Genomic DNA, 21,401 nt, shown 5'->3' with positions numbered 1-21,401 from the left:
TCATATTGTCCCTTTCCAGCAGCATTAATGAGTGCCATTTAATATATCCATGAGATGAATAGGTTTACGGTACATAAAAATCATATAACAGTAGCTCACACAGCATCAAAAAAAAGGTGATGGTTTACATTTTACTGTTGGGTCTTTTCTCTTTTTTTCAATGAGAGATCTAGAAAATTGAATACCAAAATAGACTTTTTATTATTGATCTGATTTGTGGTGTTGACGGGATGATGCACACAACAGTACACTTAGTATTACTCACTCAAACCTTTCCTGTAGATTTGCTTTTAAATGAGAATGTGGTTCTCACCATATACCACCATGTCAGTTGAAACTAATGTTGCAATTTATAGCAAACAAGTCACAGTGAGTCATCCTCCATGTTTTCATCATGGCCATATCTAAGCATTGAGGAAGCATAATGTTCATGACAAAGGCATTATGCCACAATGCTAAAATGTCATAGAAATATCTCCAATTCTATGAGTAATGTCATGCGTAGCCCCTCTAATAGACTTACCCTTAAATATGTATCTCCTCTTTGATATGTGTTCCAACTGAGAGTGACTTGCGGAGGGTGCATGGAAAGAGTTTCTCTTGCTTGCTATAGAGATATTTTGGACAAGTCTGTGAGCAGTAACAATTGATAATATTGTTGTTGGAATACGTTTTGGGGTCTTGCCTTTCCTGAACGATACCCTCTTCTTCCAGTCACTGTCTCCAGTCAACACGGTATGAGAATGACTTTCTTATGTCACTGGAAAATAGACTCCTAAAAGCTGTTACCCCTCTAAAACACAGAGGACATTAGAGTTATTTTTTCACTTGTCTTGATGTGTCTTTCTCCCTCACTCTTGCACTTACAAACACATACAGCGTTTGCATAAAGCGTAAATAACAGAGCACATAAAAATAAAAGAGTCGCATAAAAGAGCCATCATTTCTAAAATATGGTAGTTTCTAACCAAGAGTAATTTCATGGTCAGGACATGTCAACAGTGTGGTCACTCTGTTTGAACAGTTATTTGAGGTTAAATCCTTAGTGAATGTGTCCACTACTTACACTCTCTAGGGCTGAAGCTGCTGTAGTGCACAGCTGTACAGTAGGATACATTGTTGCTGTTTGAATGATCTAAATTTCTTGAGGTGAGATTGAGATGATACATTTATTTATTCATGATAATGTGCGTAAATACCCTTTTTTTCATGGCAATAATGATGCTATAGTGGATTTTTTAAAGCTTGTTGGACAGTAGTTACTCCATATTAGTCCTGTAGTTTTAATAATAATTTTAATAAAGTAAGTTTATTGCAGTATTTTGCACTATATTGTTATAGGGAGGTGGCAAAAAATAATATTCAAGCTCAATGATGTGATTATTTAGGGATGACCAATCTGCTACTGTGAGACTGCTCGCCAGCAGCCATCTGCATGTTATGGGAAATATGGGACTCGGCAGGATTTACCTCTTATCATGTCGAGCGGATGTTGCTGTGACTAACTCCACTGACATCTATTGATATCTATTCTGATTCCTTTCCAGTGAGACCGATCTGTTGAACACCTACGTGCATGTGCACTTTTCAAATCTGGGGAAAAAATAAAACAGAAAATGCACACAAAGACAGGAGTTGGGTTCATGTTGAAGATATTTTTTAACACTCATCCTTAACATTTCCACTGACATGTGGTAGCATACTGAGAGACTGCTCCTCCCCACAGGCAGCCATCTGGAAGAGTAAAGAAGAATGGAGGTATGCAGGGAGAGAAACATCTGCTCTCTTCTGAGTTTGCACTGTCAGGGATGGATGGGAGATTTACACCCAGCCAGGCCCAGATATGGACCTATACTTTTGTTTTTACAGGCTTGAAAAACGGTCATTTATTACGTGCCTCTGGCTGGATTATTTGTTTGTCAGCCTTAATGATAGTTTGTCGTATCTTTGATGGAGTCAGACTGGTTAATCAAATCGTTGTTTCATAATGGATGCACAGACCAGAGCAGCATCTGTGATGTTACTTAGCCTTTAGTCTTTTTTTATTTTAACCTACGGATATGTGCATTGTGGATAATGGATCGCTGTGTACATTACATTGTATTACTAAAGATGGCAGCAAGCTTAACTTTAGCTGTTATGCTTTTTATGGCTGTTAATCTCTAAAGTCACTGTAGCGGCTGATTGTTGTAAACGGTATCTAAAGTGGGTTTATCCAAATAGAACACCACCGTTAATTAAACAAAAACTGCATTTGATATTTTACATTTTTTCATTTGTGACCGCCATACTGTATAATGTAGAAGAACAAGAGAACCAGACTTTGTGTTTGTTTTAATTCATGCATATAATAATAATAATAATAATAATAATAATAATAATAATAATAATAATGCATAACTGCTATTTATGTAAAAGCTATTGAGAACTTGATTTCCAGCTGGCTTGGCATCCTGTGGCCTCTGCTGAATGAAAGGAGGTATAGATGGAACCACTTGTTAGCAGATGAATAAAATACTTCTACTTTCAATATGGAACATGGAAGTACAGTAAAGACAGCTCTATAGTTCATGCATGCTTTTCAACCATGGTTAAATTAATTGGAAGATGGCCCAGAAATTATGAACGGGAATCAATTGTGTCTTATGTCTTTATGTATATTCCTCTATATCATATATTTACATCGCTGTGGCTTGTTTGTCTGCAGTACTCCCTAAGATATTGGGGTTAAGAGGGACCTTCTCTTCATTGCTACATAAATGACTTGGATCATTGAAAAAACAGACAAGTATATAATGTCCGACAATTTTTTGGGATACATTTTACTTGAATGTGTACATGTTACTTAAAATGTGTTTCAGATTGATGCACAATGGCATAACATGGAAAGTACTTATAGTGTACTAAGGGGGAACTACATCTAAATTGGTGTTCACTGCCATGAAGCAGTACACTTAGAGACACAGCCTAACCATAATAAACCTAGATCCAATAAAGGAGAGTGTAGGAAAATAGCCCCAGGCGCGCACACACTATGCGTACACAAATTATCACTCACCTTTACATCCATATTTGCATTTTTGTGCAAATGTGGTCACGCATTGTTTGAAATACAAGCCACATTTGCATGAATACCCTAATAAATAATATGTGCACACTTTCACTTTCAGTTTCAGTTCAATCTAATGAAACCCGGTCCAATGTAGGACAACCAGGCAACATAGAAATGCACACTCTTTCACACTCTCACATTCACACATGTAATATTGACTGAAGGAATTCCAAGCAGCTCCTTAATCCAAGCAAGTGCTGACTGAGGCTTAGATTGGATGGGGGGATAGATGTTGAGATGAGCAGGTGAGAGGGCAAGGGGTTTAAGATTGGGTGGGGAGAAGGGAAGAGAGAGTAGTCAAGATCAAAGTATGGGATTTTTCCTGAAAGTACTTGTGTTTTCCAGGTATTCCATTGTTAAAAAGAGGTACCTTTTCTGTTCTGTGCTCTGCTGCTGCACTGAGACAGTTTCAGGAAACGTGGGCCTGAGTAACTAATGCACTGGTGGAAGGACACTGCTAGTATACTGTATATTTGAGTACAATTTCTTAGTTGCAATGTCTTCCCATCTTTGCTATCATCCTACAGGTATGACTACAGAGAGATGCTGTACAACTCGACGTTCTGTCTGGTACTCGAGGACGACGGCTGGGTTCTTTTCGCTTTTTAGAGGCTTTGCAGGTCAGTGACACACAGATGCGACTCATCACTGCCAGGCTCAGCTGTTGGTAAATCAGAATCACAGTAGGTGCATTATGGTGACTCAGAAGATGCTTACAATGTATCTGCTACTCTCTCTATCCCATCTTTCCTGTTGCTTGGTATGAACTAGTCTCGCATTGCCAGACTTCTCTCCACAGCGCTGTGGCGTAAGGTCCATTTACACCACAGATGCATGCTAGGATAGGAGACACAAATGCTTGGGTTGTTTACCTTTCTTTAAGACAAAAGCAATCGTCTTGGTCGACGGTGGCTCTGCTCTGCAAAATTTTGTTTTGGTGGAATATTCGCACACCATATACAATAAGAAATGAAGTTATTGTAATATTGTAATCATGTGATTTGAATTAACTGGATACATCAGCGTGTGCTCTTCGTCCATGGCAATCCCACCAATGTGTCCCGAAATGTCCCAGGTATATAGTAAATGCCGTATTCTATGGAAGGCTTTATGGAAGTTGTTCACTGAAATACACAAGCAGCCCAGCCTAATTCCACAATCCAAATTTTTTAATCAAAACTTTCCATTTTCAGGGTGTAACACTAGGTTGCTAGTTTGACGTTGTTCTCGTCTTTTTGCCCGTAGCAAAGGAATTTTAACACACAGATAGCAGCAGGGGAGGTGCAAAGCTTGTCAGGCTTATCCTGGCAATGTGTGACTGTGTGTGTACTGAGTCTGTCTCAAACATTTTGAAGAATTTGCTGCAAGATTTGGACCCGAATCAAAGTCTGACCCACATAGATCCTTATGCTTAAAGTTCTTTAGTTTTGATGGACTTTATTTTGAAGTGTCTATATCAGTAAGGTACTTTTTGGCAATTTGGGTTGGCGACTAAACACAATGACCAAACACAAGCTGCTCTGACCTGAAGTTGGGGTCACCAAACAATAAAGCCATTAATAGTGTGGGGAGAATGGAAAGAGTGATGTACTGAGTTACTTCCAGTAGCTCTCTCACCCACGTCACTTTGTTAATGTGCAGCCAGTGTTGCCACAGCTGCCTCTGACTCAGTGTCTTCACTGCTGGGTCTGTCATATTTTCTCTCTCTCGATTGTTTTCCTTTTTGAGTTTCTTCATGCACCTCCTTGAGTCATCCTCTCCTCTAACATTACACTTAAGCCAAAATTTTACTGTGCACGAGGGTTCGCATGACATATGTTGTCATAGGGTGGTGTGCGCGTAGGCTTTGTGCGGATGTCCGTTTTTGTGACTGCACGGACATGCCTGGGCAGCCATTTCCCTACTTACTGGTAGCATAGTGATCTACTCTGTATGTGTGGAACACTTTCTCCACGTGGATAGTGTGAACAGACTTAATATGCACCTGTGGGGTCCGCTGCTGTCTGTGTACCCATTCCTTGTGGAGTATAACCAATCCTTTTTCGGCCTGCTCACTTGAGATGATATTAATAATAATAATAATAATAATAATAATAATAATAATAATAATAATAATAATAATAATAATAAATTGAATTTATATAGTGCTTTTCACAAACTCAAAGCACTAGTGTGCAGAGATGTTGAAGCTTCTTTAGTGATTTAGTCTAAGACCATAGTTCTAGTCTAAGAATGGGTTTATTTAAATGAACATTCTTTAATGCTTTAAAACAAAATCTGCTTTATTAGTGAGTTCATCTCAATGCAGGCTAATGTAGGTGAATGATCCAGTAAGCAAGATGTCAACACAAAACAGTAAACGACCATACCACAAATGAGTATCTGCTATTTATGATCAGAACAAGTATCATAAATCACTGGTGTGTTGAATTTGACATCTATCATCGAAGTTGCAGGACATTTTGAGACAAATTTATTTAGGCAATGATTGTTAACACCAGTGAAAAGCATATGTATATAGGTGTGTGTGTGTGTGTGTGTGTGTGTGTGTGTGTGTGTGTGGTGTGTGTGTGTGTGTGTGTGTGTGTGTGTGTGTGTGTGTGTGTGTGTGATAGAGAGAGAGAGAGAACGATTTGGAGATGCCTCTGTGTACAATTAGATTTTTAGATTAGATTTTTTCTTTCTCCAGTGCAGTGACTTACATTGTGCAACATTGGATAAAGTCATTATTTTGTCGTTAGAAAATCAAAAGCAACCAAAGTCATGGTGTTACTTTCTTTTGTGTGAGTTATGTTTAGTGCCAAGTACTATAAGTTGTGTAGTTCTGGGGAAACAGTGGAGAAAAAGAAGAAGAGAGAGATTTTTGAGCGAATAGGCTGGAATGGGGAGTTAATTGCACCACTGGGGAGCCAGGAGTGAGGCAAAGTTAGACAGTGGACTGATGACCAGGTCGACACAGGAAGAGAAAGCCGTGCAGCTGCAGTTGAGGTAACCATGCAGATGTTGGCTAGAGAGTAGGGCTGGACCACGGCCTTGAGGTATTGGTGTAGTGTGTCTTTTCATTCACAGCCGCATGCAGTATGCAGGAGCACAGTAGTAGGGCAGGCGGACGCATGAGAATGTGGGTGCTGTATTAGTTACATTGAGTATTCTAACAGGTAAGATAGGAAGCATTGCAGTAGTGGAGAGCTGAGATTGAACTAGTGCTTGGATGGAGGGGAGGGATTGACTGATTTGGCAGATGATGTAGAGCGCAATCTGGCAGGATCAGGTTGTGCATCGCAGATGCCATAACAAGCAGGACAGTCACATGTTGTGCATGTGTGTTTGCAAAATGTAGGGAGTTCAAAGGTGTGTGTGTGTGTGTGTGTGTGTGTGTGTGTGTGTGTGTGTGTGTGTGTGTGTGTGTGTGTGTGTGTGTGTGTGTGTGTGTGTGTGTGTGTGTGTGTGTGTGTGTGTGTGTGTGTGTGTGTGTGTGTGTGTGTGTGTGTTTTGAGAGGATTGTGCTACAGGAGGCTCTAGTTGATTAGTCTGTGAGAGCAGATAGGTAGGGAAAGAATGGCAGCGTTTCAGCAGATTGCTGTCTTTGCTAATGACACCGAGGAGATTACACGAGCACTGCAGCACTCTGAGGCCGGAGCGTTAGTGACTGGACGTGCACGTGTAGTGAGTGACCATGGCCAGGGGGTGAATAGTTCCCCGCTTAACAGATTATAGTGCCGGTCACTGCAGGCAGGGCGCCATGGCAGCGCAAACATGCACTTACGTTTTGCACACACCCACAAACGAGTGATTGGATTCACATGGACATTTACAAACATGGTTACACACTACAATGCAATTGCATTAATCTCAGACACGGGTTTAATGTTTAAGTAAGTTTTTAAATATCTTCCTTTCCACTGAACATAAAGATCGTTTTTATGAAGCCACACTGCCTAGTCACTTTGAGAGTTAGTCATCGAGGTACTGCAGCAGTTCTGTACTTAATGAAAAGATGTTGGAAGATATGTTGCCTCTATTGGTTAAAATGCCTGATTTGATTGCTTGGGAAATGAACCCTGTACAGCAATAACATGGGTTTGCAGATCATAAGCCATTTAGTAATATGCTTCAGTTTTTCTTATCTCCAGTCTGTCTTTTTTATCATTGCTCATTGCAATACAACCTAGAGTATACCACAAGGGTGATGTCTGGTTGTTCCCTTTGAATATAAATATTTCAAGACTAACGTGACACGGGACGTGACACTGGCAAACAGATGATGCTCTTATCCCATCTTATCCACATCACTGATTTAATACATGAATTTATTAATGTTTTATTTCTAGTTGATATATGTCTGCATTTTAATCTGTTGTGAGCATCGCAGGGTCTACAAAGCAGTTTTTAAGACAATTGATCTTATTACCTAGTGTGTGTGTGTGTGTGTGTGTGTGTGTGTGTGTGTGTGTGTGTGTGTGTGTGTGTCTCTGGATGATAATGATGATGATGATGATGTGTATTACTCTTACAGGCAGCTTGTGTGCCAGTGATGCTAAGTAATGGCTGGGAGCTGCCCTTCTCAGAAATCATTGACTGGAATACGGCCGCCGTGATTGGGGATGAAAGGCTGCTGTTACAGGTAGGTACATCTGCTCCTCCGGTAGAAACTTAAAGGTATTCTAAACTGTAGTCAACACTGCTGAAAGAAAGAAAGAAAGAAAGAATATCTGTGCATTGCTGTTGCATTCACAATGTTCTTCAGGATAACAATGTTTGTGACCACCAGAAGGATTTTATCTTGATCTATAAACAAGAATTAGCAACCCAATGGCAGTATGCAGGTATTCTTTAATTTTTATTCCAGTTTGCATTGTTACCACCCAGCACATAACAGAGACCACTGTCTCCTAAAGCTACTATAAGCTGAACTAGAAAATTCCGCAGAAATTTTATCAGTGTGCCTGCTATTGGGGCCCATCCACACACACACACATTGGAAATGTAAGTTAGGAGGCAGTTGGTCAACATGGCCGCCAGGGAACAGTGTCATGATAGGGGTGTGTGTGTCTGAACCGTTTTCCATGTGTTGTATTGGCAGTTGGTTCCCCTAGCTTGAACACGTTAAGTCTGATAGACTCCATAGATACAGGTCTGGGATCGGAACAAGATTTCCTACATTTCCACCAAAAATGATGTCTGAAGAGTTAAAATTGGAGGAGAGAGAGACATTTGTTCGGGAACAAAACATCGTCCTGCAGCCCCTCCCTCTGTCCTCTCAGTATCAAAACCTGTTGCTATGGCGATTTCGTCAGAGGGAGCCAGATTTTTTTTCCAATGTTGTCTATCTGCAGTTGGTGAGCCTAGCGCGAAAAGTATTACTCCGATAGACTCCATAGTTACATGTCTGCGATCGGCACAAGATTCCCTACATTCTCACCAACTATGATGGATAAAGATTTAAAACTGGAGGAGAGAGAGCAATTTGTTTGGAGAAAAAAATCTATGAATCGTCCCCAGCTGATGTTTTTTTCATAATTTCTGTCGACAGTTGGTAGATCACAGCCAACAATTTAAGTCCGATAGACTCCATAGTTACATGTCTGCGACCAGAACAAGATTTCCTACATTTTGACCAATAATGAAGTCTGAAAAGTTAAAACTGGAGGAGAGAGAGACATTTGTTTGGGAAACTTCCAGAGATCCGTACCGCAGCTCCCCACTCTGTCGTCCACTCTAGCTCTGAACATTCCACCACATACACACACATTGGAAAATCTGAGCCGGTCTGAAAACGGGACGATACGTAAACTGGGATTTGGGAGAAACCGTGCTTTATATCTGAACGCCCATTCAGCCCAATAAACGCCAAAGTCTTGTCTTCGGTTTAAACTTTTAATCATGTTTCTACGTTAAAGTATGGCGACGCAGCATGGTCCCAAAGAGGGGGCGTTTTGAGCGATGTTGAGAGATTTCCCGAACATTTCCCATTCAAGTCAATGAGAGATTTTTGCCGTATTTTTGCCGATTTCGGTAAAACCACGCGGCAAATCTGGTTGAAACTACATAGCACACCATTCCCAATCAATACCCACATGTCGGTGTAATGTGGTGCGCGTGTTGGCAACGCTCCGGGACTAGTAGCGGGACGAAATTTGGCGGAAGATTAAGAATAAGAAATAATAATAATAAGTATGGGCAATAATAATCATTGTGCCGATTGCTGCTTATGCAGCACATCGGCACACTGAATAACAAATGTAAGTGTAAATGACCGCTGAGGCAGAGCGTGCACTTGTTCTGCAAACAAAGCATGTTGTGGGTTAAAATGACAATACCCAGTGTAATTCTACAAGACTAAAGGTTTTTTTTCTTGTTTTGTCTGGAGTAACGTGTATTTATTAATTTCCCAGATCCCCTCAACAGTGCGCTCCATCCACCAGGATAAGATCCTGTCCCTTAGACACCAGACCCAGTTCCTATGGGAGGCTTATTTCAACTCTGTGGAGAAGATAGTGCTGACCACACTGGAGGTACATACAATACTAAAAAACGTTTAAAGTGTTACTAGCTTGTATATCAGTATTTTTACACAATACTGTTTTGTTTGTTTTGCATCCAGTAATTTGGAAATATAAGATGTTGGTGGTGTGATTCTGCTATTTTTCAGCGGTGAGAAAACAACTATGCATGCTTGCACACAAGCATACAAATTCAAATATAACGTAATCCATTCATTGTCATGGTGATGATTTTTTTCCACATCATTTTTTATGTCACTAAATTCTGTTCATCCCAGTTATTGACTTTGTACTGACAAGTGGAGACTTTGTAGTTGCAGACACAATAACCACAATGAAACTGCTGTGGACTACAGTAGATTGGAAACCAGAGATGGGAAGTAACGGAGTACAAATACTTCGTTACTGTACTCAAGTAGATTTTTCTGATATTTTTACTTTACTTTACTACTTATTTTTGTGGCGACTTTTTACTTCTACTCCTTACATTTTAACACAAATATCGGTACTTTCTACTCCTTACATTTTACAAAATTGGCTCGTTACTTTAGTTTTGTACAAGTGGTCGTCTTTTCGGAGAATAGCGCGGACACGCGTCACACACCGCGAGCGGGTGCGCGCGCCACACGGAGAAAAAAGTGAGAGAAAAGAAAAAGAGACAAGCTGTCCGGAGGATAACCAGCTGAGATTGTGTGTGTGAGTCTTTGAGAACTGTAAGTCGTATAACTCATGTTGTCAGTTCACTTAAGCCTGTTACTGGTCTATAGTTCTTGCACATTTAAAGTAAGTTAGCTCGTGGTTCTGGTGTGCTCTTCACCTGTTAGCTGGGTTACACGTTACCAGCTCTATTCGCATGAGTTTTTTTTTTTATTTTATTTTTTTTACCAAACTTCAGATTCTGTAATTCAATTGACAAGTGGATGGAACCTTAGCTAGAGAGAAGTTGTCTCCGTCTGTTTTAACAGATACACCTGGGGCCAAGTTGGACACCAGAATCAGCTTTCCAGTCCTAATCCAGTCCTCAACTTTCACATCATTTCACTGGAGTTTTTGTTATTATTGTTTATGTCATCAATACCATATTCAATCTAAATGGATGGGAATATATCTACTGTACGTTGCATTTGACGCACGACTAAGACAACTCAACAGATTCAGCATTCTGCATTCATTCACAGCAAATCATTGAGGCTTGATGGCGCTAACGTTAGCACATAGTAGTATGGATGGCGCTAACGTTAGCACATGGTAGTATGGATGGCGCTAACGTTAGCACATGGTAGTATGGATGGCGCTAACGTTAGCACATGGTAGTATGGATGGCAACATGATTGAAAATGAAGAAAAAAGGGCAGACAAGCAGCAATACATTCCCATCATCCTCGACCTTATCTGAAGAGATGTAAACAGTAGGCATCAAGAAAGACTCCTGGCCAATGTGCTGGGGAACTTCCTCATTAATGTCAGTTTGTTTATTCATATTAATCCTTTATTTCTTTCCAGAAGCCATATTTGAGCACACGCACATACATGTAGATTCATTTACATGTTAGGGGGGAGATTAAAAATAGAAACTGGATCTGTGAATTCTTACAGATAACAACTGAATTCATATCTTGCTAATGAGTCAGAATCTTATTAACCTGGAGTCCCAGTGTCTGTCATAATATAATCATATATGTTATGTTTTAGACCTATTGGCAGACAGCCATTTAAAATGTAGCCATTGCCATATAAAGACGTACCCTCCATGTCCACTGAAGTTCCTCAGCGTCTCTCTAGTAACATTTGTGTGCTCCAGGTAGCTTTGCAAAAAATATTGTTGTCATTCTAAGGCTACTTTTACTTTTATACTTTAAGTAAATTTCCAAGCCTGTACTTTGTTACTTTTACTTGAGTAAAGAAGTTTAATCAGTACTTTGACTTTTACCAGAGTATTTTTTAACACAAGTATCTGTACTTCTACTTAAGTACGGAAAGTGAGTACTTTTCCCATCTCTGTTGGAAACCAAGAGGGATGATATATATTGTTAAACACTGCTGTCATGTTTCTGAGGCTGTTTCTTGCTGTGGTTTTGCTATCAGTCATGTCAGCAGTTTGTTCCTGTCAGACTCCATTTATCTGTGTTCTTCCTAGTGAGTAGCGGGCTATCTTTTACTGCTCTTGGGCTCTAAATTACAAACAAGTAAAGATGAGAGCAGGGAGGAATGAAAATGGATAGAGGAGCGAGACAGAGAAACAGAGAGGATGTGTAAGGCTAGCTGTGTGTAAGGACGGATGTTTCGCTGCAAGTCTTCTGTGCATCCCATAATTCACCAGCCACTATCAACAACGGACCTTGTAGTCAACCAGAATGTAGTGAAGATAAATGTATCATGTTTTGTTTAAATCTTAATTTTAGCAAAGGTACTGCCGATTTTTCAGTGGTATTACATGTCAGCCTTATTGCTGCCGGCAGTTTACACCACAGGTAGTGTTACAGAGGCCTCGTCCCAAGAGGAAGGAAGTCAGGGCACCAGAAGGCAGGGATGGGATTTCTCTGTCAGGGTAATGTTACAATCCGAAGAAGCTGATCTTCGATCTGTTTACACTCTCAGTATCTTAACCCTGTTCCAACACATGCCATCGTACAAGGCCGGTAAGAGGTCAGCATTTTGGCTTCAGATGTAATCCATAAGTGAGCTTCCATTAGCAAGGGATTTTACATATTTTACATTCAACAAAGTAAAGTTGCACCTAAATAATCTGTTTATTACCACAATCCCTACAAGAAGTAAACAGGGTTTACTTTGCTCTGTATCTGCCCTACAGCTCCTGAGAATGCTTCATATTTTATTAAGGTATCCTCTCCCTTTGTAAGCGTCTTCTTAGAGCTTTGGTAGAGCGGGAAACAGTTGAAGCTGTGAGCCCGTAAAGCATAATGGCACATTGATGTCGGGCTAAAGAAACCAAAAAAAAAACAATATACTTGTAAATTTGGTTTAGGATGATGGAACAGCTGAAAGGATGTTGCTGTTTAATTATATTCTGGAATTTATATTTGTCTATGAAAAAAAACCATGACAGCATAATGAAAAACCACTCATTTGTAGTCTGCCGTTTTCTTTGTTTATTTGAAGTGACTTGAGAAGTGCCAGATGATCTGTGTCTGCCCACAATTTCTAAACAGCATATAAGACTGACATAGTTATTGTTTCATTTGAAGTTAATAAACATGGAGGATCTTTGCTCAAAGCTAATTTCCTGCTGACATCTTACTGCCGTTCACACAGTTGTAGAAATACTGGATCTCGGCCCTGTGGCTCACACTGGAACAAGAAGTATTGATATTTACCAATTGCAATCAATTGACAACTTTGCAGAGAACATAAATGTGGATCTCCTCCGCTCCTCTGTTTGTGCAGATGATCCAGGACCGGGTGCTCCAGCACACGTCGAGGAGTAACCTCATGTGGAACAGTCTGCCTGGAGGCCTTTTCACCCTGCCTCAGTACTCTACATACCTGGGAGACTTCCCCTTCTACTATGCTACGCTGGGTCAGTTAATTATTCATGCACATGCTATGTGTTAAGAACCCCATTAATGGCACTCCCTACGGTTTGATAGACTGATTTTCATTTACGACACACAACACAGGAACAGCTGGTGCGTGGCAGCTGTTGAATACTCGTAAACTAACACATGAACCGGTGACATTGCCACAAGTTATGCTGTGTATCTTTTATTAATTCATGATTTGTCACAGAGAAGCTCACCTATTAGACCTGTCATGTTACATTTTGTACTTGGTTAATTGGGCCGATATGGGGCTTGTTGTTGACATTGGAATTTGGTTACCGGGAACCTTGTCCTTTTCAAGCCTAATTAGATCCGTTCAGTTGCACTCTATGCCAAGTAAACACAGCTTGAAGTAAACAAGTGTAAACTAAGAGACACTCAAAGCTGTGAAACAGGTAGTACTCTCATGCATGAAAAAGGAAATTTTACCTGACAGATTTGGAGTGCTTCTTTTCTTTTTCTTACCTTTGATGTGTCCCGGCTGTTTTCAGGTGTTAAGCCATACACCAAGTTTACAGCGATCGTTCATGTGGTGAGCCCACTGGTCTCCCAGTCCCAGCCAGTCATGAAGCTGCTTGTTGTTGTGGCCAAATCCCAGTACTGTGCTCAGGTAATTCAACACCCAACACATTACAATATATTAAATATTATATGACCTGATCCGCAGTGGTTACTACTTGATGCTGATGCGAGGTGAGTGGACACTCCATAGAACTATTGTGGAGCTAATATATCCGATTAGGAAAATGTTTAACGGATTAAACTGAGAGTTTCGAACACAGTGTTTGTGGTCAAAGCTGCGGTTTTTTCTCTATGTCAGTGTCATTTCTCAGGTTTATCACATTACTAGTGTTTGCTTAAAACTCTTTTTACACCTCAGTATTTTATTCATGCTGAAGATGAAGGGAGGCTGTTCAAATATTAATCAAACCTTCCTGCCACAATAGATCCAGCCTGACACTCATCTCTCTACAGATACAATTATACTATACTAATGCACACTGTGGGAAATAAAGTAAACCTGTGGAACAATTTAACGCACAGCTGTTCTGCTGTCAAACATCAAAATAATACAAAATGAACTGTAATTTCTCAGTAAGTTTAATATAAAAAGCTGTTTGCGGTATTAATGGTGACCGTGATGGGTTTATGGGTTTTTAACTACTCTGTGTTTCGGAGCAGTGGTTTTCATGTGTACAGTAAAAATGTTACCCATTATAGTGGCATTTTGCAAATGCATCAAACATGGGAGTTGAGGGTTTTTTTCTGGATTTAAAACTGCATGGCTTGCATGAAGGTGTCAGCACATTTTCTTTTAACGTCTACAGTGATACGGTTTGTCGCTGTCATGTTAACTGTAGGTGGTGGGACAGTTCTGAAAATAGATCTGCAGTAGAATGAGGAAGTTTAAATTAAAACAAGACATGTGCATATAATATTGTACATATATTGATAAGTCAGGCATTCCTTGTCAAACATCAATAAGCCTGTATTTTAAAGTGCTCATATTATGCTTTTGTTTTTTTCCCTGCCTTTTATTGTTATATATCTTTTTGTGCACATTATAGGTTTACAAAGTGAAAAAGCCCAAAATCCCCCCCCTAAGGGACTTACCATCTCCAACAGAAAACACTGTTCACAAACCGCTCCAGACAGCTCTATTGTAGTCCAGCCTGCACTTGTGTGACGAACGTGCGTCATTTTGTAACATGTTATAATGCTCGCCTAGCTGCTAGCATGGCACGCCCTCATGCTCTGCTTCTGACTGGCTTGTAGTCCTTACCTAGCTACTGCACATGTGCAAGATGGAACAGAAGTGAGATGTCTCACTCTGTAGCTAAAACAACACACAGCTCAACACACAGAGTGAAAAGAGGAGCTGCAGCAATGTGTAGTACAACAAGAAATATAGTGTTTTTTGAAAATTAAACCATGTAAAACTATTCTGATATAACCTCTAAATACAATTATGGACCTGAAAATGAGCATAATATGAGCACTTCAACATGTTTCTTGTTTGGTGTACATACATAGGTATGCAGATGAATATGAACATATGGCTAAAGATGGCTAAGCTTGACCTTTTTTCCCTTTTTTCCAGGTGATAGTTGTGTGGAACTGTGACAAGCCTCTTCCTGCAAAGCACCGCTGGCCTGTCACCTCAGTCCCTGTCATTGTTATAGAAAGCGAAAGCAAGGTAAAGAACCACGGCGTTAGTTCTCTCATTAGGTAATGTTATTGTAGCCATTTGACATTCAGCACTAGAATCCTTCAGTGGGTTTTTATTCAAGGTGTCAATGTAAAACTGCACGCACCCTAAAGTTCCTCACAAAGTAGGTAAAGTGCTCAAAGTGCACAGCATATTCTGCTGTTTCCAGCCCATCTCTAAGTGGACCAATGGCAAAAAAGGACGTGAATTTAAGCACAGTTACAAAAGCTGCTGTAAGGATGTGTCACTGCCAATCAGCGGTAGAAAAGGTTCGCCAATCAGCACTCTGATACTGTGCTAGTTTCTGAAATACTGCAGAAGTATTTAATATGTCAGGGATGTGCCGGGGGTTGCAATCCTGTATTGGTTTCATTAAATCTACAATCCCTTTTCATTGTGTTTATTTAGCCTTGGCTCTGTAGGTTGAATGGTGATGTGGCTAACAAGGCCGGTGCTGTCAGGGATAGAAGCCCTTAACACTAGGTTTTGAAAAACAACATGTACATATTTCATTATTTGTGAACCACTTTATAGGCACTTGTTATCCAGTTAGTTATTTGCCTAGATGCATGCCAAAAGGCAGGGGGAGGAAAGCACACTCTGCTACATGTTGATTTTTGTCTGTGGTTTCAGTGAAATGCTGTGTTTCTGCTGTCACTAGTCTCATGTCAGCTTGTGTAATTTGAATTTAATCTGCTGTTAATGCAGCAAGATGAAAGAACTCTGTAGCACAAACTGACATTAAGACACTGGTAGCATTGCTTGTCAGCCAGATGTACCTCGTTTGTGCACATATGGGATGGTTTATACACCTATTATTGTTGTTGAGATGCATAACTATTTACTCTCTTTTACTAACCAATGACATTTTGCTTGTCTGTCTGTTTTGCAAATCATGCCAGGTGATAAGCAGTCGTTTCCTGCCCTACGACACCATCCCCACTGACGCTGTACTCAGTCTGGATGAGGACACTGTGCTCTCCACCACAGAGGTCAGACTACTAAACTAAATTTGAATCAAGAGTACAGACCTTCTTTTTAATAGTCATTATTATTTATGGTTTTGACACAGTGGATGTGTCGCTTGTTTCTTGGCCTCATGTCTTTCTGTCTTTGTTTCTCTTTGATCTCGGTCCAGGTGGACTTTGCCTTCACAGTGTGGCAGAGTTTCCCAGACCGCATTGTTGGTTACCCAGCCCGCAGTCACTTCTGGGACAGCAACAAGGAGCGTTGGGGCTACACTTCCAAATGGACCAACGAATATTCCATGGTGCTGACCGGGGCAGCCATCTATCACAAGTACTGACACGCTCCTCGCTGCTACTTTATTGTATTTCACTCCTCTTCACTGCAGTTCTGTTACCATTTAGTTCAGTGCTAAGACAAGTCCCTCTCTTTTATGTTCTCCCTTAGATACTACCACTATTTGTACACCACCTACCTTCCAGCCAGTCTGAAGACCATGGTTGACCAGATGTCAAACTGCGAGGATATTCTGATGAATTTTCTGGTGTCCTCTGTGTCTAAACTACCACCCATCAAAGTCACCCAGAAGAAACAATACAAGGAGACCATGATGGGACAGGTGGGGCAGAATATTCATCCTGTATAACTACTTCATTTTATATTATGCCTGAAGGTAGAACATGCAATGTGTTAGGGATTATTGATGGCACTATTTCAAAGAGAAACAATTCAGTTACTCATTTCTTTCACGACTGTCTGGGGGCAGGCAATGGTTGCACTACGTTTTAGTTTTCTTCTGTGATCGTTACGTGTGAATAATCAGGTTTAGCGAGGTCTTGATATGTGTAGTAAAAAACCAAAGTAGTGGAAATGTCTCTACTTGAAGGTACATTTTTATTGCCTTTCTTTTACTGATTGTGGGGAAATTACTGCAAGCACACTCTTGAAGTGAAACACCAGGATGCACAAATTCGATTGCAATTTTAACACCTAGACTTGAAGAAGAAGCTATTCAAAAAACATGAAAGACAGTCCTTACTGTTAAGAGGAAACACTTAACTTGATTTAGTAGCGATATCTAGCAATGTGTTTTTTTTTGTTTTTGAAAACTCTGGCTTCTTTTTTTAAACATGCCAACACATGCCTTTTGAATTATAAAAGCCCAGATTATAATTTATTTTTCCCAATGTTGCTCAGTATTGAACAGACAGAGACCCATGCTCTCCCTGATCATTGGCGAGGCTGATGGCCTTTAGACACACATTTGTAAATTCAAATAAAAACGTTTTTTTTTTTTTGTAATATGGCCTTCAATAAAAAAAGAGACTGATGAATAATTATAATAGGCTCTGGAAGGTCAAAATAATTTGTGATGCATTATTTATTTTGTTGGTCTTCTGTATCTTTCCCTCTCCTCCTCCTAACCCCACACCCCCCCCATCCCCAGAGCTCCCGGGCGTCTCGCTGGGCTGACCCTGACCATTTTGCCCAGCGTCAGACCTGCATGAACAAGTTTGCCAGCTGGTTTGGCGCCATGCCCCTGGTCCATTCTCAAATGAGGCTGGACCCAGTCCTGTTCAAAGACCAGGTGTCCATACTTCGGAAGAAGTACAGGGACATCGAGAGGCTATAACCCTCCAAAGCCCCCCGCTCTCTGGACACAACAAAGACAGAGCGAGGGGGCGGACACATAGAGAAACGCAGAGCCTTTTCATGATTGCATGGCCGGATTGATGGAGAAGCAAAAAGGATTGGGTACAGGAAGAGAGGAGGAAAAGAAACTGGAACAGATGCGGAGGACACCACATTCATTGGTCTCCTCTGTGTCCATTTGTCCTGTCTACCCTTCTCTTCTGTATTGGGGGATTGCTGAGCACACGGGTCCCACTATACATACACACATATGACTACCGCCAACTGAAGGACACCTGAGGACTTTCAAACTGCTCCACTTTAAACCAAAGTGGGTAAAGTCCTGGAGTTGGAAATCAAAGCTTGCTGCTTCAGTGTCCCAACAGTGGCTAACCAGTCCCAACTCCAACCTGTCTGTCCTGCTCTGTACACTCTGCACAGGTCCGTGAAAGTTTTTGATGACAGAATAGTATTGATAATTATGACTAAGAAGAGGATAACACTATTTTGCATTGTGTGTAGGTATTTTTTATATACAGTGAATGAATGGCCAGCACTACTACTCTATCTGTATTGTCTTAATTGAAAACCAACAGCAGGGTGGGTGAAGAGAGGAATGACAACCCCTCGACCACAGAACTGAGTTCTGATTGTTGTTCTGATATTCACAGTGCCTCACGTTTATCTAATGGCGTTGGGATCTTGGAGTCTGAGAAAAAGACATGGTGCAGAATGAGCACCTTGATCTAGCTGCTTTGTTTTTTTTTTTTGTGTGTGTTTTTTTCTTCATAATTTGCTTAATAGTTGATGGGGTAATGGATCTAGTAGTGAATTCTTCAGGCCAGCATTCACATTGTTTCCTTGCTGAAATGAAAATGATTTGTATTCAGTTGACAAACAAAACAATCATGTTCCATTCAGAACACGTTGCTGGTAAAACTACAACAGTGTCACACAACTAGCTAGAGGTTACTAAATGTGCTATACGGTAATAGGTATCCACAGGAACTGAATAGACATCCAGACAGTGTTTAATGGAATTCTCTATTTTCGTTTTAGCAAAAGTCTTGTTCATGTGTCTTTTTTCCCCATTTGTAAAGGCTTATATGAAAAGCTACAATCGACACTTGTATGCTGCCTCAAAGAACAATAGAAGATCACAAGAGTTGCCTTGGTTAAGGTAGTCAAGCTAAGGATCAGCTGTGAAATCTACGGATCTTTTAGGCTTGGTTAGCAAAGGATATTTAAATATGGTTATTGTCTTTATGCCATGGACCCAAATTCCTTTTAACCAGTGACAAGTTTGGCAGTAAGCTGACAAACACTTGGCATGGGCTAACACTGCTTTCATCTAAGAGCATCATATAGTGCTTGATGCTTTCAGAGTCAGAGTTGGCGTCATACTAAAGTGAATACTGTATTTTCCCTACTTGTTATGAACAAATATGACCAGATTGACAAGAATTTTCCCCAAGCATTTGTGATATTGTTAAATGGCGTAGGGGGAACATATGGAGATATGTGCTATGAAGTAATTATCTCTCATTTATGGTATTGCTTCAACATAAATACATGTAATTAGAAGCCTCTCAATGTGTGCAGAATGGCTATTTGTATCTCTGATAATCAAAGATTTAAACTGTCATTCATCTCCGAGATATAGATTGGCAATGTGCTCTGGCCATAATCACAAGGCCAAGTCCTCTTAATCTGAGACTTGGATGTCCTTTAGTGTAAATGGGTACATTTGAAAGTGTCACTGGAACATGAAATTGTTTTGTTTTTTTCCAGATGGATCACTAGGCTAATTTACTTCAACACTTTCTAAATGTTTGGTTTCATTAACAATCACAGCTTCATTTATTTTTCTGCCTTGATATGTCATATCAGTTATCTGAAAATGTTAACAGAATTTGATGAATTTAGAATGTGCATGTGTGTTATTAAATCACAGTGCATCATGAGTTTAAAGGTTATCTGCCTATGAAGTATCCCTGTAAAGCCAGCCACTTTTCGTTAGAAATCAAACCGCACCGGGCCTGACACCTCCTTTGGTAGCTTCAGCTTTATGTCTGAGGAAGATAAATATCATTTCGGGAAGGCTTTACCGTTCTGTACCCTTCACCACAATATGTGCCAATAGATCATGGATGTTTTTGCTTTTGTATTTTTTTTCTCTCCATCTGACACAAGGAATGCCATGCATTCTCGTTTATTTTTTGATTCGTTAAAAGCATGTCATCTCTATATAAGAAAGTAAAATGTATAAGCGAGCGGGGAAGGGGTGAAAAGAGTGTGTATGTGTGAGAGAAGGGGTGCTGCATGGTATTTTTCACCTCTGAGAATGTTCTATCAGCTTCTGAGCAAAGAAACAATCCAAGTACTAAACACAGTGCTATCAAGACAACTGAATACGGTCAAAGAAAATCACATTTCAGAAATGAACTTGGTGCAATATTTAAGATTACATGTTCTCTATCTCGTTCTCTTAACCTTTATATTGTTTCAGATGGCAGGGGGTTATACATTGATGTGCCTTCAGAAGAAATACACTTATTAGTTTTTTTTTCTTATCTGCCTTGTGCAAGAAACAGGTCCCTGTTTTCATTTCATAGGTTTTTTTTTTTCTTTATCAATATTCACATAATGACTCCCTAAATGATATTGTTTAACACTGGAATGCTACTGAGACTTATCACCACACATCTGATACTGACATTCCTGCCTTTTCTGTTGTAGGAACTTTTTTTTTTTTTGACGTACTGCCTTGTATTACTACATTTTCAAGGGGCCGTTAGAGGGCCCCTTCTCCTGGTCGTCACAAGTATAGTAATACATGTAACAAATAAATATTTCTCTCATACACAGTATTTATCAGACAGGATTGTGTTCCGGCTGAATCTCTCCCTGCTTCCTTCCCTCTCTTCCGTAACGTAAGACCTAATTTTATAGAGATTAAAAATGGAAAGATAGAGGGGGGGGGGGGGGGAAAAAAAATCACAATTTTGTAAAATAAGTTTATTAAAAAAAAAAAGATAAATAAAATGTTTGATATAAAATGACTGCCTGTGCGTTCTTTTACTGACCATTTACCTTCATCCTTTCAAAACGTTTTGCTGTGTATGTCTTTCAAACAAATACTGAATCAAACTTCAGATGTTACAATTAGATAGTTCAAACCTACATTTTGCTCTAGTATACATACTCACTTTGTCTTCCCTCTTCCTCTCTGGCCTGCTGGCAACCCATCAGGCATCCCAAACCATATTTTGCGTGTTGGGTTTATGCGTCCACTGAGGGAGAGCCAAACTAAATAATACCTTTAGCTTCCTCCTTGTGCGTGTGTGAACCTCATCCTGTGCCAAGAAACTGCTGTGTTTACATAAATCTGTGTCAGGATGATCGGTTTAGACACGCTG

At 40.1% G+C, this 21,401-nt stretch overlaps 1 pseudogene; it reads left to right on the top strand.

Annotated features, from left to right (window-relative positions):
- Nucleotides 1-3,349: 3,349 nt before the first annotated feature.
- LOC116677375 (exostosin-1a-like) lies at nucleotides 3,350-20,961 on the top strand (annotated as a pseudogene).
- Nucleotides 20,962-21,401: the final 440 nt, after the last annotated feature.

This window comes from Etheostoma spectabile, unplaced genomic scaffold (genome assembly GCF_008692095.1).
Source record: "Etheostoma spectabile isolate EspeVRDwgs_2016 unplaced genomic scaffold, UIUC_Espe_1.0 scaffold00004941, whole genome shotgun sequence".
Lineage (NCBI taxonomy): Eukaryota > Metazoa > Chordata > Actinopteri > Perciformes > Percidae > Etheostoma > Etheostoma spectabile.
The sequence above is the reverse complement of the archived record's forward strand: the minus strand, read 5'-3'. Positions and strand labels throughout refer to the sequence as shown.